Raw genomic sequence first — 19462 nt, 5'->3', positions numbered from 1 at the left:
TTCAAGTAAGATCATCACTTAAAATAAGATTGTTATAGTTATAGAAATTGAATCAAAGTTTGAATATGATTATTACCTTGTATTAGAATGATAACCTACTGTAAGAAACAAAGATTTCTTGAGGTTGGATGATCACCTTACAAGATTGGAAGTGAGCTAGCAAACTTGAAAGTATTCTTGATTTTATGAAACTAGAACTTTTGGAATTTATGAAGAACACTTAGAACTTGAAGATAGAACTTGAGAGAGATCAATTAGATGAAGAAAATTGAAGAATGAAAGTGTTTGTAGGTGTTTTTGGTCGTTGGTGTATGGATTAGATATAAAGGATATGTTATTTTGTTTTCATGTAAATAAGTCATGAATGATTACTCATATTTTTGTAATTTTATGAGATATTTCATGCTAGTTGCCAAATGATGGTTCCCACATGTGTTAGGTGACTCACATGGGCTGCTAAGAGCTGATCATTGGAGTGTATATACCAATAGTACATACATCTAAAAGCTATGTATTGTACGAGTACGAATACGGGTGCATACGAGTAGAATTGTTGATGAAACTGAACGAGGATGTAATTGTAAGCATTTTTGTTAAGTAGAAGTATTTTGATAAGTGTCTTGAAGTCTTTGAAAAGTGTATGAATACATATTAAAACACTACATGTATATACATTTTAACTGAGTCGTTAAGTCATCGTTAGTCGTTACATGTAAATGTTGTTTTGAAACCTTTAGGTTAACGATCTTGTTAAATGTTGTTAACCCAATGTTTATAATATCAAAAGAGATTTTAAATTATTATATTATCATGATATTATGATGTACGAATATCTCTTAATATGATATATATACATTAAATGTCGTTACAACGATAATCGTTACATATATGTCTCGTTTCAAAATCATTAAGTTAGTAGTCTTGTTTTTACATATGTAGTTCATTGTTAATATAATTAATGATATGTTTACTTATCATAATATCATTTTAACTATATATATAACCATATATATGTCATCATATAGTTTTTACAAGTTTTAACGTTCGTGAATCACCGGTCAACTTGGGTGGTCAATTGTCTATATGAAACCTACTTCAATTAATCAAGTCTTAACAAGTTTGATTGCTTAACATGTTGGAAATATTTAATCATGTAAATATCAATCTTAATTAATATATAAACATGGAAAAGTTCGGGTCACTACAGTACCTACCCGTTAAATAAATTTCGTCCCGAAATTTTAAGCAGTTGAAGGTGTTGACGAATCTTCTGGAAATAGATGCGGGTATTTCTTCTTCATCTGATCTTCACGCTCCCAGGTGAACTTGGGTCCTCTACGAGCATTCCATCGAACCTTAACAATTGGTATCTTGTTTTGCTTAAGTCTTTTAACCTCACGATCCATTATTTCGACGGGTTCTTCGATGAATTGAAGTTTTTCGTTGATTTGGATTTCATGTAACGGAATAGTGAGATCTTCTTTAGCAAAACATTTCTTCAAATTCGAGACGTGGAAAGTGTTATGTACAGCCGCGAGTTGTTGAGGTAACTCAAGTCGGTAAGCTACTGGTCCGACACGATCAATAATCTTGAATGGTCCAATATACCTTGGATTTAATTTCCCTCGTTTACCAAATCGAACAACTCCTTTCCAAGGTGCTACTTTAAGCATGACCATCTCTCCAATTTCAAATTCTATATCTTTTCTTTTAATGTCAGCGTAGCACTTTTGTCGACTTTGGGCGGTTTTCAACCGTTGTTGAATTTGGATGATCTTCTCGGTAGTTTCTTGTATAATCTCCGGACCCGTAATTTGTCTATCCCCCACTTCACTCCAACAAATCGGAGACCTGCACTTTCTACCATAAAGTGCTTCAAACGGCGCCATCTCAATGCTTGAATGGTAGCTGTTGTTGTAGGAAAATTCTACTAACGGTAGATGTCGATCCCAACTGTTTCCGAAATCAATAACACATGCTCGTAGCATGTCTTCAAGCGTTTGTATCGTCCTTTCGCTCTGCCCATCAGTTTGTGGATGATAGGCAGTACTCATGTCTAGACGAGTTCCTAATGCTTGCTGTAATGTCTGCCAGAATCTTGAAATAAATCTGCCATCCCTATCAGAGATAATAGAGATTGGTATTCCATGTCTGGAGATGACTTCCTTCAAATACAGTCGTGCTAACTTCTCCATCTTGTCATCTTCTCTTATTGGCAGGAAGTGTGCTGATTTAGTGAGACAATCAACTATTACCCAAATAGTATCAAAACCACTTGCAGTCCTTGGCAATTTAGTGATGAAATCCATGGTAATGTTTTCCCATTTCCATTCTGGGATTTCGGGTTGTTGAAGTAGACCTGATGGTTTCTGATGCTCAGCTTTGACCTTAGAACACGTCAAACATTCTTCTACGTATTTAGCAACATCGGCTTTCATACCTGGCCACCAAAAATGTTTCTTGAGATCCTTGTACATCTTCCCCGTTCCAGGATGTATTGAGTATCTGGTTTTATGAGCTTCTCTAAGTACCATTTCTCTCATATCTCCAAATTTTGGTACCCAAATCCTTTCAGCCCTATACCGGGTTCCGTCTTCCCGAATATTAAGATGCTTCTCCGATCCTTTGGTTATTTCATCCTTTAAATTTCCCTCTTTTAAAACTCCTTGTTGCGCCTCCTTTATTTGAGTAGTAAGGTTATTATGAATCATTATATTCATAGATTTTACTCGAATGAGTTCTCTGTCCTTCCTGCTCAAGGCATCGGCTACCACATTTGCCTTCCCCGGGTGGTAACGAATCTCAAAGTCGTAATCATTCGATAATTCAATCCACCTACGCTGCCTCATATTCAGTTGTTTCTGGTTAAATATGTGTTGAAGACTTTTGTGGTCGGTATATATAATACTTTTGACCCCATATAAGTAGTGCCTCCAAGTCTTTAATGCAAAAACAACCGCGCCTAATTCCAAATCATGCGTCGTATAATTTTGTTCGTGAATCTTCAATTGTCTAGACGCATAAGCAATCACCTTCGTTCGTTGCATTAATACACAACCGAGACCTTGCTTTGATGCATCACAATAAATCACAAAATCATCATTCCCTTCAGGCAATGACAATATAGGTGCCGTAGTTAGCTTTTTCTTCAATAACTGAAATGCTTTCTCTTGTTCATCATTCCATTCAAATTTCTTCCCTTTATGCGTTAATGCAGTCAAGGGTTTTGCTATTCTGGAAAAGTCTTGGATGAACCTTCTGTAGTAACCAGCTAGTCCTAAAAACTGGCGTATGTGTTTCGGAGTTTTCGGGGTTTCCCACTTTTCAACAGTTTCTATCTTTGCCGGATCCACCTTAATACCTTCTTTGTTCACTATGCGACCGAGGAATTGAACTTCTTCCAACCAAAATGCACACTTTGAAAACTTAGCGTACAATTCTTCCTTCCTCAATACTTCTAACACCTTTCTCAAATGTTCACCGTGTTCTTGGTCATTCTTTGAGTAAATAAGTATGTCATCAATGAAAACAATGACAAACTTGTCAAGGTATGGTCCACACACTCGGTTCATAAGGTCCATGAACACAGCTGGTGCATTAGTTAAACCAAACGGCATGACCATAAACTCGTAATGACCGTAACGTGTTCTGAAAGCAGTCTTTGGAATATCATCTTCTTTCACCCGCATTTGATGATACCCGGAACGTAAGTCAATCTTTGAATAAACAGACGAGCCTTGTAGTTGATCAAATAAGTCATCGATTCTCGGTAGTGGGTAGCGGTTCTTGATGGTAAGTTTGTTCAACTCTCGGTAGTCGATACACAACCTGAATGTACCATCTTTCTTCTTGACAAACAAAACAGGAGCTCCCCACGGTGATGTGCTTGGTCGAATGAAACCACGCTCTAAAAGTTCTTGTAATTGGCTTTGTAGTTCTTTCATCTCGCTGGGTGCGAGTCTGTAAGGAGCACGAGCTATTGGTGCAGCTCCTGGTACAAGATCTATTTGAAATTCAACGGATCGATGTGGGGGTAATCCCGGTAATTCTTTCGGAAATACATCAGGAAATTCTTTTGCGACGGGAACATCATTGATGCTCTTTTCTTCAGTTTGTACTTTCTCGACGTGTGCTAGAACAGTATAGCAACCTTTTCTTATTAGTTTTTGTGCCTTCAAATTACTAATAAGATGTAGCTTCGTGTTGCCCTTTTCTCCGTACACCATTAAGGGTTTTCCTTTTTCTCGTATAATGCGAATTGCATTTTTGTAACAAACGATCTCCGCTTTCACTTCTTTCAACCAGTCCATACCGATTATCACATCAAAACTCCCTAACTCTACTGGTATCAAATCAATCTTAAATGTTTCGCTAACCAGTTTAATTTCTCGATTCCGACATATATTATCTGCTGAAATTAATTTACCATTTGCTAATTCGAGTAAAAATTTACTATCCAAAGGCGTCAATGGACAACTTAATTTAGCACAAAAATCTCTACTCATATAGCTTCTATCTGCACCCGAATCAAATAAAACGTAAGCAGATTTATTGTCAATAAGAAACGTACCCGTAACAAGCTCCGGGTCTTCCTGTGCCTCTGCCGCATTAATATTGAAAACTCTTCCGCGGCCTTGTCCATTCGTGTTCTCCTGGTTCGGGCAATTTCTAATAATGTGGCCCGGTTTTCCACATTTATCACAAACTACATTGGCATAACTTGCTCCGACACTACTTGCTCCGCCATTACTCGTTCCGACACCATTTGTTCCTTTCGTTCTATTAACCCCTGGTCCGTAGACCTCACACTTCGCCGCGCTATGACCATTTCTTTTATACTTGTTGCAAAATTTGGTGCAGAACCCCGAGTGATACTTTTCACACCTTTGGCATAGCTGCTTCTGATTGTTGTTGCTGTTGCGGTTATTATTGTTGTTGGGATGATTGTTGTAGTTGCTGTTGTTGTTGTTGTTGTTGTTGTTGTTGGGCCGTTTGTTGTAGTTGCGATTGATGTTGCGATTGTTGGGATAATTTTTGCGATTATTGTTGTAATTGTTGTTGTTGCTGTATTGGTGATTCTTATCACCGTTTTCCTCCCACTTTCTTTTGACTTGCTTCACATTGGCCTCTTCAGCAGTCTGTTCTTTAATTCTTTCTTCAATCTGGTTCACTAGTTTGTGAGCCATTCTACATGCCTGTTGTATGGAGGCAGGCTCGTGTGAACTTATATCTTCTTGGATTCTTTCCGGTAATCCTTTCACAAACGCGTCGATCTTCTCTTCCTCATCTTCGAACGCTCCCGGACACAATAGGCACAATTCTGTGAATCGTCTTTCGTATGTGGTAATATCAAATCCTTGGGTTCGTAACCCTCTAAGTTCTGTCTTGAGCTTATTGACCTCGGTTCTGGGACGGTACTTCTCGTTCATCAAGTGCTTGAATGCTGACCACGGTAGTGCGTACGCATCGTCTTGTCCCACTTGCTCTAGATAGGTATTCCACCATGTTAACGCAGAACCTGTGAAGGTATGCGTAGCGTACTTCACTTTGTCCTCTTCAGTACACTTACTTATGGCAAACACCGATTCGACCTTCTCGGTCCACCGTTTCAATCCGATCGGTCCTTCGGTTCCATCAAATTCCAAAGGTTTGCAGGCAGTGAATTCTTTGTAGGTGCATCCTACACGATTTCCTGTACTGCTAGATCCAAGGTTATTGTTGGTATGTAGCGCAGCCTGTACTACGGCTATTTTTGAAGCTAGAAAAGTACGGAATTCCTCTTCATTCATATTCACGGTGTGTCGAGTAGTCGGTGCCATTTCCTTCAAAATAGTTAAATGGAACAAGTTAATCATACAGAATATTAAGAGTAGTTAATAGTATTAAGTAGCATAATATGAACTCATTTATAAAAGCTTTTTCTTCATATTAGCGTTTTATAAGTTTAAATTCGGGTAGTACCTACCCGTTAAGTTCATACTTAGTAGCTAATATACAATTCAACTACTACAATTCTATATGAAAAACTGATTATAATAATATTTCGCGTTCAAACTTTTATACAATATTTTACAAACTTACAATACCGCTTATTTTACATAAAGCATGAAATATAGCACACAATAACTTTGATACAAGATAGTTGTGAAGATAATTCTAGCTAGTACACAAGTCGTTCAGCAAAGGCAATAAAGACACGTAATTCATACGTCCAGAAACAATTCATGCATTCTGGTTTTACTAGGACTACTTCCCATCCTTGGTCTTGTGCAACATAACCGTTATGGCCATTGATAAGACAGCGTGTTGTAACGTCATCAAAGGGACGAGGGTTACGTAATGTCCAACAGTCCCGTAATAATCTAAAAACCTCATTTCTTACCCCAATTACCGACTTCGTCACTTGTGGAAACGTTTTGTTTAATAGTTGTAGCCCGATGTTCTTGTTCTCACTTTGGTGAGAAGCAAACATTACTAATCCGTAAGCATAACATGCTTCTTTATGTTGCATGTTAGCCGCTTTTTCTAAATCACGAAGTCCAATATTCGGATATATTGAGTCAAAATAATTTCTTAACCCGTTGCGTAAAATAGCATTTGGGTTCCCCGCAATATATGCGTCAAAGTAAACACATCGTAACTTATGGGTTTCCCAATGTGATATCCCCCATCTTTCAAACGAAAGTCTCTTATAAACCAAGACATTCTTGGAACGTTCTTCGAATGTCTTACAAACTGATCTCGCCTTAAATAGTTGTGCCGAGGAATTCTGGCCGACTCTAGACAAGATTTCATCAATCATGTCTCCGGGTAGGTCTCTTAAAATATTGGGTTGTCTATCCATTTTGTGTTTTTAAACTGTAAAATAGACAAGAGTTAGATTCATAAAAAAATACTTATTAATACAAGCAATTTTTACATATATCATAAAGCATAAGAACACTATATTACATATATTACACCACACGAATACAACTATCTTATTCCGACTCGCTCGTTTCTTCTTCTCCGGTTTTGGTTCGTTTTGCCAAGTTTCTAGGGATATATGATGTTCCCCTAATACGAGCCGTCGTTGTCCACATTGGTTTAGAAAAACCTGGTGGTTTAGAGGTTCCCGGGTCATTGTTACAACTTAAGGACTTCGGGCGTTGACGATACATATAAAGTTCATCGGGGTTGGAATTAGATTTCTCTATTTTTATGCCCTTTCCCTTATTATTTTCTTTTGCCTTTTTAAATTCAGTTGGGGTAATTTCTATAACATCATCGGAATTCTCGTCAGAATCCGATTCATCGGAGAATTGGTAATCCTCCCAATATTTTGCTTCCTTGGCGGAAACACCATTGACCATAATTAACCTTGGTCGGTTGGTTGAGGATTTTCTTTTACTTAACCGTTTTATTATTTCCCCCACCGGTTCTATTTCTTCATCCAGTTCCGATTCTTCTTCCGGTTCCGATTCTTCTTCCGGTTCCGACTCTTCTTCCGGTTCCTCTTCGGGAACTTGTGAATCAGTCCACGAATCATTCCAATTTACATTTGACTCTTCATTATTATTAGGTGAGTCAATGGGACTTGTTCTAGAGGTAGACATCTATCACATAATATCAAACGCGTTAAGAGATTAATATATCACATAATATTCACATGTTAAAAATATATAGTTTCCAACAAAATTTGTTAAGCAATCATTTTTCAAGTAAACACGGTCGAAGTCCAGACTCACTAATGCATCCTAACAAACTCGATAAGACACACTAATGAAAAATTCTGGTTCTCTAAGACCAACGCTCGGATACCAACTGAAATGTCCCGTTCTTATTGATTAAAAACGTTCCATATTAATTGATTTCGTTGCGAGGTTTTGACCTCTATATGAGACGTTTTTCAAAGACTGCATTCATTTTTAAAACAAACCATAACCTTTATTTCATAGATAAAGGTTTTAAAAAGCTTTACGTAGATTATCAAATAATGATAATCTAAAATATCCTGTTTACACACGACCATTACATAATGGTTTACAATACAAATATGTTACAACAAAATAAGTTTCTTGAATGCAGTTTTTACACAATATCATACAAGCATGGACTCCAAATCTCGTCCTTATTTAACTATGCGACAGCGGAAGCTCTTAATAATCATCTGAGAATAAACATGCTTAAAACGTCAACAAAAATGTTGGTGAGTTATAGGTTTAACCTATATATATCAAATCATAATAATAGACCACAAGATTTCATATTTCAATAGACATCCCATACATAGAGATAAAAATCATTCATATGGTGAACACCTGGTAACCGACATTAACAAGATGCATATATAAGAATATCCCCATCATTCCGGGACACCCTTCGGATATGATATAAATTTCGAAGTACTAAAGCATCCGGTACTTTGGATGGGGTTTGTTAAGCCCAATAGATCTATCTTTAGGATTCGCGTCAATTAGGGTGTCTGTTCCCTAATTCTTAGATTACCAGACTTAATAAAAAGGGGCATATTCGATTTCGATAATTCAACCATAGAATGTAGTTTCACGTACTTGTGTCTATTTTGTAAATTATTTATAAAACCTGCATGTATTCTCATCCCAAAAATATTAGATTTTAAAAGTGGGACTATAACTCACTTTCACAGATTTTTACTTCGTCGGGAAGTAAGACTTGGCCACTGGTTGATTCACGAACCTATAACAATATATACATATATATCAAAGTATGTTCAAAATATATTTACCACACTTTTAATATATTTTGATGTTTTAAGTTTATTAAGTCAGCTGTCCTCGTTAGTAACCTACAACTAGTTGTCCACAGTTAGATGTACAGAAATAAATCGATAAACATTATCTTGAATCAATCCACGACCCAGTGTATACGTATCTCAGTATTGATCACAACTCAAACTATATATATTTTGGAATCAACCTCAACCCTGTATAGCTAACTCCAACATTCACATATAGAGTGTCTATGGTTGTTCCGAAATATATATAGATGTGTCGACATGATAGGTCGAAACATTGTATACGTGTCTATGGTATCTCAAGATTACATAATATACAATACAAGTTGATTAAGTTATGGTTGGAATAGATTTGTTACCAATTTTCACGTAGCTAAAATGAGAAAAATTATCCAATCTTGTTTTACCCATAACTTCTTCATTTTAAATCCGTTTTGAGTGAATCAAATTGCTATGGTTTCATATTGAACTGTATTTTATGAATCAAAACAGAAAAAGTATAGGTTTATAGTCGGAAAAATAAGTTACAAGTCGTTTTTGTAAAGGTAGTCATTTCAGTCGAAAGAACGACGTCTAGATGACCATTTTAGAAAACATACTTTCACTTTGAGTTTAACCATAATTTTTGGATATAGTTTCATGTTCATAATAAAAATCATTTTCTCAGAATAACAACTTTTAAATCAAAGTTTATCATAGTTTTTAATTAACTAACCCAAAACAGCCCGCGGTGTTAGTACGACGGCGTAAATCCGGTTTTACGGTGTTTTTCGTGTTTCCAGGTTTTAAATCATTAAGTTAGCATATCATATAGATATAGAACATGTGTTTAGTTTATTTTAAAAGTCAAGTTAGAAGGATTAACTTTTGTTTGCGAACAAATTTAGAATTAACTAAAATATGTTCTAGTGATTACAAGTTTAAACCTTCGAATAAGATAGCTTTATATGTATGAATCGAATGATGTTATGAACATCATTACTACCTTAAGTTCCTTGGATAAACCTACTGGAAAAGAGAAAAAATGGATCTAGCTTCAATGGATCCTTGGATGGCTCGAAGTTCTTGAAGCAGAATCATGACACGAAAACAAGTTCAAGTAAGATCATCACTTAAAATAAGATTGTTATAGTTATAGAAATTGAATCAAAGTTTGAATATGATTATTACCTTGTATTAGAATGATAACCTACTGTAAGAAACAAAGATTTCTTGAGGTTGGATGATCACCTTACAAGATTGGAAGTGAGCTAGCAAACTTGAAAGTATTCTTGATTTTATGAAACTAGAACTTTTGGAATTTATGAAGAACACTTAGAACTTGAAGATAGAACTTGAGAGAGATCAATTAGATGAAGAAAATTGAAGAATGAAAGTGTTTGTAGGTGTTTTTGGTCGTTGGTGTATGGATTAGATATAAAGGATATGTTATTTTGTTTTCATGTAAATAAGTCATGAATGATTACTCATATTTTTGTAATTTTATGAGATATTTCATGCTAGTTGCCTAATAATGGTTCCCACATGTGTTAGGTGACTCACATGGGCTGCTAAGAGCTGATCATTGGAGTGTATATACCAATAGTACATACATCTAAAAGCTGTGTATTGTACGAGTACGAATACGGGTGCATACGAGTAGAATTGTTGATGAAACTGAACGAGGATGTAATTGTAAGCATTTTTGTTAAGTAGAAGTATTTTGATAAGTGTCTTGAAGTCTTTGAAAAGTGTATGAATACATATTAAAACACTACATGTATATACATTTTAACTGAGTCGTTAAGTCATCGTTAGTCGTTACATGTAAATGTTGTTTTGAAACCTTTAGGTTAACGATCTTGTTAAATGTTGTTAACCCAATGTTTATAATATCAAAAGAGATTTTAAATTATTATATTATCATGATATTATGATGTACGAATATCTCTTAATATGATATATATACATTAAATGTCGTTACAACGATAATCGTTACATATATGTCTCGTTTCAAAATCATTAAGTTAGTAGTCTTGTTTTTACATATGTAGTTCATTGTTAATATAATTAATGATATGTTTACTTATCATAATATTATTTTAACTATATATATAACCATATATATGTCATCATATAGTTTTTACAAGTTTTAACGTTCGTGAATCACCGGTCAACTTGGGTGGTCAATTGTCTATATGAAACCTATTTCAATTAATCAAGTCTTAACAAGTTTGATTGCTTAACATGTTGGAAACATTTAATCATGTAAATATCAATCTTAATTAATATATAAACATGGAAAAGTTCGGGTCACTACAGATATTGCCTTAACAGTTGCCTGTTAAACGCTTTCCTTTACAACCGGACGGTAGTTTACCGAAAGGTAATATACGGAGCAAGTATACTGGACGTGTTGCTTTCCTAATACAAGGTTAGCAAGTGGGTGACACAAAACCATAAGTTTTGAGCCAAAATTTTCAAATCTGAAACCCATAAAACCCACAAAAACATTTTGCAAACACCGGTGAAGGGTTATTCAGGAAAACTTATCTAGGGTAAAAGCTAGATTTAATTTTCAAAAGATCAAATGTTTTCATAAAGATCCAATTTTTCTTAATGGATCTAAATTTTTATAGTTCATTTAACCGGACACGGGAATGGATTAATAGTCACTAGAATTATTAAAACAGGGGTGAAATTATGTACAAGGACACTTGGCGTAATTGTTAACAAAGTATTAAACCTTGGATTACACGCAGTCGATATCCTGGTGTAATTATTAAACAAAGTATTAAAACCTTGTTACAGTTTAAGTCCCCAATTAGTTGGAATATTTAACTTCGGGTATAAGGATAATTTGACGAGGATACTCGCACTTTATATTTATGACTGATGGACTGTTATGGACAAAAACCAGACGGACATATTAAATAATTCAGGACAAAGGACAATTAACCCATGGGCATAAAACTAAAATCAACACGCCAAACATCATAATTACAGAAGTTTAAATAAGCATAATTCTTTTATTTCATATTTAATTTCCTTTATTTTATATTTAATTGCACTTCTAATTATCGCACTTTTATTTATTGTTATTTAATTGCACTTTTAATTATCGTACTTTTTAATTATCGCAATTTTATTTTATCGCACTTTTATTTATCGCAATTTCATTATCGTTATTTACTTTACGCTTTAAATTAAGTCTTGTATTTATTTTTAATATTTTACATTAAGTTTTAACTGCGACTAAAGTTTTAGAAATCAACAAACCGGTCATTAAACGGTAAAAACTCCCTTTATAATAATAATATTACTTATATATATATTTGTATTTTTATAAAGTAAAACTAATATAGCGTTAAGCTTTGTTTAAAAGATTCCTTGTGGACGAACCGGACTTACTAAAAACTACACTACTGTACGATTAGGTACACTGCCTATAAGTGTTGTAGCAAGGTTTAAATATATCCATTCTATAAATAAATAAATATCTTGTGTAAAATTGTATCGTATTTAATAGTTTTTCCTAGTAAAATATAAGCTATTTCATATACGCCTCTGCGCACATCAAGTATTTTTGGCGCCGCTGCCGGGGAACGCCGAAGCAAAACGCCACATAAAAAGAAGAAAAAAGATTTTTATTAAGTTTTATTTAGTTTTTGTAAAAATACATTTTTTTTTAAATATCAAAAATAAAAAAATTAAAAATTAAAACCGAAAAAAATATATATATAAATCTATTTTTAAGATTTTTATTTATAAAATTATAAAGTATTTCTATATAAGTTTTATAAAAATATAATTATTAAAAACAGAAAAATATATAAAATATAATTTAAAAAAACTACAGAACCTGTCGAACGAAACTTGTGCATTTAAAATTTTAACCTCCGCGACTCGCGGGTTTATTTGGTACGTGGCACCGCAACTCGCGGAGCCGCCCTGACGCGTATGACCAGAACCCTAATCTGCATTAATTACGGAGTATTATTTATTATTATTAATTAATTTATATTTAGGGTTAAATATTTAATTCATTTAGTATTTAATTTAAGTTTTAATTAATTTGTAATATTAAGTTTAATTAGTTTTATTAATATATAAAAATTAATACTTTTATAATATAAATATATAAAAATAATATTTTTATAAAATTAAATAATTTTATCAATTTAAATCTTATTTTTATTCTTATTTTTTTTAATCGTTTATTCGTAATTTTTGTATTTTTATCATTCGTATTTAGTTTTAAGTCATAGTTTTTGCCATAGTTATTTTTACTTCTAGATTTTTAGGCTTTGCCGTAAAATCCCTTAAGTGCTTTCTCTTTAGACTAAGATTTAGGTGCTTTAGAATTTTGCGACGCCGTTCGACGCGCTACTTTCTTATTTTTATTTTTCGACGCCTTTTACCTATGTATCAATTATCACTCCAATTAGTAATCTCAATTTGCAATTTTAATTTTAAGTTAGTGATAGTAATAAGGTTGGGTTAGTCGAGTGTTTTAAAGTTTTATAAGTCACTCTTTTTCTTTCTTATTTTTCGACGCCTTTTATTTATTTATTTTTTCTTTCTTTCAACCCTTTTCTATTTCGACCTTTTTCGACGCGCTCTTTTTCTTTCTTATTTCTCGACATCCTAGTTTTTAGGACATAGATTTTTATTCTACTTCTTATCTAAATTTCTTAAAATTACGAAAATTTATTTTAAGTGGTTAAATTGATAGACATCAAAATTTTCTGGTTCGTAGTAATAGTTGGATTTGTATGTGGACCGAGTTATTGGAGCCAAATAGTACTCAATTATATTGAGACCAAACGAATACTGCCCCTCTGCTGCATCTTTTGGCTATTCGAAACGTGAGCAAAATCAGAAAAGTCTATTAATTGGATAACTTATATAATTTTTCTTTCCTTTTAAAAACTAATAGGATATTCATTGAATGCACCAAGCAAGACGTTCACCACCTTTTGTACGTTCACCACCTGTAACCAGATCAAGACATCTAGCAAATATTGTCACCGTTGATTTTCCTTTAGAATCGTCATCCAGTCGACCAAGTACTCCAATTCAAATTTCCGATAATCCATTTTTTGAACCCGACCTCACAATTGAGAATCCGGAGAATATTCAGGGACGATTCATAGATCCTGAACCATTAATTTTTCCTCCGGAACCACCAATCATTCAAACAGAGATTGTTGAGGAACGAACCATTAAATCAGAATCCTCTAGTGATTCAGATTCAACAAATTCAATCATGGAGAATCTGGAACCTTTAAGTATGGAAGACCGAATGAGAGCTAAACGCACTGGCCAAGGTCACGCAATTACTTATCCAGACATTAATGCGCCAGATTATGAAATCAAAGGACAAATTCTACACTTGGTAACTAATCAATGCCAATTTAGTGGTGTGCCGAAGGAATATCCAAATGAACATATTCGTACCTTTAATAGGATCTGCACACTATTTAAAATAAGAGAAGTTGAGGATGAATAGATATATCTCATGTTATTTCCCTGGACTTTAAAGGGAGAAGCCAAAGATTGGTTGGAATCGTTACCTGAAGGGGCGATTGATACATGGGACGTTTTAGTTGAAAATTTTCTTAAACAATTCTTTCCGGCATCTAAAGCCGTGAGACTTCAAGGAGAAATTGTTACATTCACACAGAAACCAAATGAAACTCTATATGAGGCATGGAACAGATTTAGAAAGTTATTGAGAGGATGTCCGCAACATGGTTTAGACACTTGTCAAATAGTACAAATATTCTACCAAGGATGCGACATCACTATAAGGAAAGACATTGATATAGCAGCTGGTGGTTCTATTATGAAGAAAACCAAAACTGATGCTTATAAAATTATTGATAACACTGCTTCCCACTTACATGAGTGGCACCAAGAAAAAGATATCGTTAGATCATCTAAAGCAGCTAGAGCCGATTCTAGCCATGACTTAGATTCCATTTTCGCAAAGATAGATGCTGTCGAGAGACGAATGGAAAAGATGACTAAAGATATTCACTCAATAATAATTAGTTGTGAGCAGTGTGGAGGACCACATTTGACAAAAGATTGTCTCAGTATTGAACTAACAATGGAACAAAGAGAGAATATTACATATCTAAACCAAAGGCCTGGAAATAATTATCAGAATAATTATCAACCGCCAAGACCGATTTACAATCAAAACCAGAATTATAACCGAAATGTTCCATACAACAACCAACAAGGTCCTAGTAATCAACAAGTATCCAATAATACTTACAACCAGCAAAGACCTAATTTTCAAAACAAACCACCACAAACCGATGATAAAAAGCGAAATTTAGAAGATATGATGACGAAGCTAGTTGAAACTCAAACGCAGTTTTTCACATCTCAGAAACAAACGAATGAACAAAATGCTCAAGCATTTAGAAATCAACAAGCTTCTATTCAAAATTTGGAACAAGAAGTAAGTAACCTAGCAAGGTTAATAGGTGAAAGAAAACCGGGAAGTTTACTTAGTGATACAAATGCTAACCCCCGGAATGAAACAGCTAAAGCCATTACCACAAGAAGTGGTACAACACTTAAACCACCAGAAATACCTGTAATTTTTGATGAAGCTATTCCTACTCCACAAGAACCACAACCTGAACAAGATAAGGAAAAAGAATCGGTAGTTGAAAAGGTTAATGAAGATAACACAGTTAAGGCAAAACCTTATGTTAAACCATACCAACCACCACTTCCTTACCCGAGTAAAATGAAAAAAAGAGAAACTTGAAGCTGAGCAATCCAAATTCTTGGATATGTTTAAACAGATAAATGTAAATCTTCCTTTCATTGATGTGATTTCAGGAATGCCTAGATATGCTAAATTTCTGAAAGATCTAATCACAAATAGAAAGAAAATGGAAGAACTCTCGGCCGTTACTATGAATGCTAATTGTTCAGCAGTGCTGTTAAATAAGATACCAGAAAAACTATCTGATCCAGGAAGTTTCACAATTCCATGTTTTCTGGGTAGTTTTAGTTCAATAGAAGCATTGGCAGACTTAGGTGCTAGTATAAATTTAATGCCGTATTCACTATACGCTAAACTCGACCTTGGAGAATTGAAACCAACAAGAATAAGTTTACAACTAGCCGATAGATCAATAAAATATCCTAGAGGGATAATGGAGAACATGTTAGTTAAAGTTGGTACTTTAGTATTTCCAGTAGATTTTGTTGTTCTGGACATGGAAGAAGATTCTCAAGTTCCTCTCATATTAGGAAGACCATTCTTAAACACGACTAAAGCAATGATAGACGTGTTCGGTAAGAAACTGACCCTAAGTATAGAGGATGAGAGTGTTACCTTTTCAGTTGATAGAGCAATGCAACAACCGCAATCTGCAGATGATACATGTTATTATATTCAAACTATAGATTCACATGCAGAATTGTTAGAAGAATTTCCAGAATTATAAGGAACAGGAGAATGTTCTTTAGGAGAAGGAACTAAACCAATTGATGAAACTGAAATGTTAGCTACACTAATAGCTAATGGATATGAACCAACAACAGAAGAAATTCAAATGCTAAAAGAAGAAGACAGATATCGATACAAATCATCGATAGAAGAACCTCCGACATTAGAGTTAAAGCCACTTCCAAATCATTTGGAATACGCTTATTTACATGGTGAATCTGAATTACCTGTAATAATATCATCTTCTCTTACTGAAAATGAGAAATCATAACTCATTTCTGTGTTGAAAGCTCATAAACCAGCCATTGCATGGAATATTCATGATATAAAAGGAATAAGTCCTTCGTATTGCACACATAAAATCCTTATGGAAGAAGGTCATAAAATGTATGTGCAACGCCAACGAAGACTAAATCCTAATATGCAAGGTGTAGTTAAGAAAGAAATTATTAAACTGCTAGATGCAGGTTTAATTTATCCAATTTCTGATAGTCCATGGGTAAGCCCAGTTTAATGCGTGCCTAAGAAGGGTGGCATGACTGTCATTACAAATGAGAAAAATGAGCTTATTCCTACTAGGACTGTAACAGGATGGCGTGTATGTATTGATTATAGAAAATTAAATGACGCCACCAGAAAAGATCACTTTCCCTTACCTTTCATTGATCAAATGTTAGAAAGATTAGCCGGAAATAGTTACTATTATTTTCTTGATGGTTTTTCCAGATATTTTCAAATTCCAATAGCGCCCGAGGATCAAGAGAAAACCACATTCACATGCCCTTATGGTACTTTTGCTTACAAATGCATGCCATTTGGACTTTGCAACGCCCCTGCAACCTTTCAAAGGTGCATGATGGCGATTTTTCACGACATGATAGAAGAATGCATGGAAGTTTTCATGGATGACTTTTCAGTCTTCGGTGATACATTTTAATCATGTTTAGTTAATCTTGAACGAATGCTGATTAGATGCGAACAATCAAATCTAGTTCTTAATTGGGAGAAATGTCATATCATGGTTAAAGAAGGCATCGTTCTGGGTCATAAAATTTCAAAGGAAGGAATTGAAGTGGATAGAGCTAAAGTAGATGTAATTGCTAAACTTCCACATCCCACCAATGTTAGAGGAGTTAGGAGTTTTCTAGGGCATGCCGGTTTTTACCGACGTTTCATTAAAGATTTTTCTAAAATTGCCACTCCTAAGAATAAACTCCTAGAAAAGGATGCTCCATTCATCTTTTCAGATGAATGTATCAAATCTTTTAATATTCTTAAAGAAAAACTCACTAATGCGCCAATCATGATAACACCAAATTGGAATTTACTGTTTGAACTTATGTGCGATGCAAGTGATTTTGCAATGGGAGCCGTTTTAGGACAAAGGATTGAAAAACGATTTCAACCTATATATTATGCTAGTAAGACGTTAAAAAGAGCACAAACAAATTACACAACTACTGAAAAAGAACTCCTTGCTATTGTCTTTGCTTTTGACAAATTTCGTTCATATCTCGTTCTAGCAAAAACGGTGGTCTATACCGACCATTCTGCTCTTAGATACCTATTTTCGAAACAAGATGCCAAAACACGATTAATCCGTTGGATCTTACTATTACAAGAGTTTGATATTGAAATCCGAGATAAAAAGGGAGCAGAAAATCTCGCAGCCGATCATCTTTCTCGTCTTGAAAATCCTGAATTAGAAGTTCTAAATGAATCGGCCATACAAGACAACTTTCCTGATGAATATCTATTGAAGATAGATTATAATGAAATTTCATGGTTTGTAGACTATGCAAACTACTTAGTATGTGGATTCCTTGAAAAAGGATTATCGTACCAAAAATGAAAGAAATTCTTTAGTGATATAAAACACTATTTCTGGGAAGATCCACATTTGTTTAAAAGTTGTCCCGATGGAATAATACGCCGATGTGTATTCGGAGATGAAGCTAGTAAAATTTTAAATCATTGTCACACAGGACCAACAGGAGGGCATTATGGGCCTCAACTCACAGCAAGAAAAGTTTTTGATGTTGGATTCTATTGGCCTACAATTTACAAAGACGCACACCTTCTTTGCAAATCCTGTGATGCTTGTCAAAGGGCCGGAAAAATAAGTCAACGTGATGAAATGCCACAAAATGTCATTCAAGTATGTGAAGTATTTGACATTTGAGGTATTGACTTTATGGGTCCATTTCCAAAATCTCATAATAATCTCTACATTCTCGTAGTCATTGATTATGTATCTAAATGGGCGGAAGCACAAGCTCTCCCAACTAACGATGCGCGAGTTGTAGTCAACTTTTTAAAACGTCTTTTTGCAAGGTTTGGAACACCGAAAGCTTTAATAAGTGATCGGGGAACTCATTTCTGTAATAATCAACTTGAGAAAGTTCTTAAAAGATATGGAGTAACTCATAAAATCTCCACCGCTTATCATCCACAGACGAGTGGACAAGTTGAAAATACCAACCAAGCTTTAAAACGTATTCTAGAAAAAACGTAGGATCAAATCCGAAGGAATGGTCCATTAAATTGGAGGATGCACTCTGGGCTTTTAGAACAGCCTACAAAACTCCAATTGGAACCACACCTTCTAGACTCGTTTACGGAAAAACATGTCATCTTCCAGTAGAAATTGAACACAAAGCATTTTGGGCTTTGAAGACATGTAATCTTGATTTACATGAAGCTGAACGTCTACGATTAAGTCAATTAAACGAATTAGAAGAATTAAGACAAGAAGCATACGAAAATTCGTTAATCTATAAGGAAAGAACGAAGAAATGGCATGATAAAAGAATCAGAAGTTCAAAAGAATTTAAAGAAGGAGACAGAGTTCTTCTTTTCAATTCATGATTCAAGCTATTTTCTGGAAAATTGAAATCAAGATGGTCTGGACCATTCATAGTCAAAAGAGTTTTCCCATACGGAACGATAGAATTAATAAATTCAAATGGGATTGAATTTAAGGTTAATGGTCACAGAGTTAAACACTACATAGATAGTCCGATGGAAGTCGACAACGAAGTTAATCACAATTTTAATACCACAGCTAACTAAGTGTGGGGAGAATCAAGTCTTTAAAGGATAATATGTATTTCTGTTAGAGTTAGATTTTCTGTTTTCGTGTAGTTCTCGAAAATGGAACCCGAATGGTCTTTCCCTAGCAGACCATAAAGAACTAGTCTTCTCCCCCATTCTGAATTTTTATTTTTTTTAGGTTTTTACGAAATGAA

General features: G+C 34.5%; 1 non-coding gene across 1 annotated transcript; it reads right to left on the bottom strand.

Moving 5' to 3' along the window:
- Positions 1-14387: 14387 nt before the first annotated feature.
- LOC139886794 (small nucleolar RNA R71) lies at positions 14388-14494 on the bottom strand. The gene has a single exon (XR_011772659.1). It is a non-coding gene; the product is annotated as a small nucleolar RNA R71 (small nucleolar RNA).
- Positions 14495-19462: the final 4968 nt, after the last annotated feature.

The sequence above is a fragment of the Rutidosis leptorrhynchoides genome, chromosome 1 (genome assembly GCF_046630445.1).
Source record: "Rutidosis leptorrhynchoides isolate AG116_Rl617_1_P2 chromosome 1, CSIRO_AGI_Rlap_v1, whole genome shotgun sequence".
In the NCBI taxonomy this organism is placed as follows: domain Eukaryota; kingdom Viridiplantae; phylum Streptophyta; class Magnoliopsida; order Asterales; family Asteraceae; genus Rutidosis; species Rutidosis leptorrhynchoides.
Note: the sequence above shows the minus strand (reverse complement) of the source record. Positions and strands in the feature narration are given on the sequence as shown.